General features: G+C 34.5%; 1 non-coding gene across 1 annotated transcript; it reads right to left on the bottom strand.

Annotated features, from left to right (window-relative positions):
* Positions 1–239: 239 nt before the first annotated feature.
* LOC138400385 (U6 spliceosomal RNA) lies at positions 240–346 on the bottom strand. The gene has a single exon (XR_011236279.1). It is a non-coding gene; the product is annotated as a U6 spliceosomal RNA (small nuclear RNA).
* Between the last annotated feature and the right edge of the window lie 1746 nt (positions 347–2092).

Consider the following 2092-nt stretch of genomic DNA (forward strand, 5'->3'; position numbering starts at 1 on the left):
TTTTTCCACATTTTTTGGCCATTTATCTTCTTTAGAAAAACTTCTATTTATTTATTTTGCCCTCTTTTTGATGGAGTTGTTTTTCTCTTGCTGATTTATCTGAGTTCTGTGTAGATTTCAGATATTAGCCCTTTGTCAGATGTATAGTTATAGTTTGTGAATATTTTGTCCCATTCTATAGGATGTCTGTTTGCTCTGTTGCTTATTTCCTTTGCTGTGCAGAAGCCTTTTAATTTAATTAAAATATGGAATGTTTCACAAATTTGCATGTCATCTTTGCAGAGGGGCAATGATAATCTTCTCTGTATTATTCCAGTTTTAGTATATGTGCTGCTGAAGCAAGCACTTACCAACAATTTTAAAATTAGTTTTCTTTACTGAAGATTATTAAAGTCACATAAATTTGAAAAGCATTTGGGGTAGTTACTTACTTAATTAAGAGTACTCATTTATTTATGAGTCAATTCAGTACCATGTAGACAATATATAAACACAGACATATACATATGCATGCATAAAAACACAAACATCAATCAAGATTTTATAGCTTTGATTTTAAAATTTTAGCCATGAGACAGATAAAACTCACACTTTTAAAAGGTCAGTTGAATTAACCTGTGTCCCTATATGTGAAACAAGTTAAAGTTTATCTGTCTCACGTGACCAATGATTATAGCGTTTTAGAGAAAACAAGAAAGCAAATTTACATATCAATACACAGAAAAATATGTAAGCTTTTTCTAAAAGGAGTCTGGATGTGTCAGTTAGAGGAAACACAAAGGAAGATTTAAAATGGATGACAAGGTAACATAAAATTGTGGTGGCTCATCACAGGATTTTATAAGATCAGTTTAGTTAGATAGGTAGCTTCCAATTTTGTCTTCATTTTCTAACTGGACCACTGAGCCCAGGGCAGAGCCCATTAACAAATAGAGCAAAGAAAACATTCTCTATGCCTGTACTCTGCATGGATTACTCTGAAAAAGAATCAAGCCTACTTTACCTGAAGGCCTATCTCTTATAAACACTTCATCCAGCTTTCTTTTAACCTTTGGAGCAGGATGGTAACTAAGCCAAAAGGTTAGTGGATTCAATTTTCTTATCAATTAGTTGTGTGAGCTTTTTATTTGCCTTTTGTAAAGAGTCTTTTAAAAGACGAAATAAAAAATATTGAAATCCTTTTAGAAGCTTCTGCACATCAAATAGGCATCCCTGGGTACAGTATTGTTCATTTAAATTGGACATAGTTTTAAATTGGACAAAATATTTAGTAAGATTTTATAATTTTTATAAGTATTTACTGCTTCTGGGGCCTAATACTTATGCACATAAAGGTACACATAGCCAAAAAGTCGAATACTCAGTTCTTCAGAAAATAAGGATCCTATTTTTAAATGAAATTTTGGCTTTGGCTCTCATCACAAATTATTTGATCAGCTCAGCCAATAATTTTTCCCTACCTAAGTGCACAAGAGAAAGAAACAAAAGGAATAGAAAATGAAACCTGTGAATTTCCAAAAGCCAAAGTTTGCACCCCCTGCAGTAATTGTCACTTCTTGCCAGTTTCTGTCTGACCCAGTTAGACATCAGAGGCCTCTAACTGGATCCAACCCAGTTAATAATTGAATGCAATATAATGCTAAACCCAGTCTAGTTTTTGTCATGACTTCCAAACCCAGTCCAGATCAAAAATGTACTCAAACTCAGCTCAAAACACAAATCTGTGGGACTGCAGAATCTGAGAACTTACCAGTGATCTGCAGTTGTGAGAGAGCAATGGAAATAATGGGCCTGGCAGGTCCCTCCTTGGTCACTCAGTGCTCCTGAGGGTCACTGAAAGTGTTACTGTGAATCCCTCTTCTAGCACCATTTGTGAGAAGAAAAGTCTTAGACAAAATTAAAATTAGCAGTTTAATTGAGTAAATTTAATTGCAAAACCAGAATAGATTCAGAGCAACTCTGGGGCTACCACATTGTTAGATAACATTTATGGACAGGAAAAAAAAAATGTACAGAAAACTCAAACATCTGGACATTTGCCTTATTTGAAACTGCATTGAACAGCTGGCTGCCTGTGGTTGGCTGAGACTGT

This window comes from Eulemur rufifrons, chromosome 19 (genome assembly GCF_041146395.1).
Source record: "Eulemur rufifrons isolate Redbay chromosome 19, OSU_ERuf_1, whole genome shotgun sequence".
Taxonomy (NCBI): Eukaryota; Metazoa; Chordata; class Mammalia; order Primates; family Lemuridae; genus Eulemur; species Eulemur rufifrons.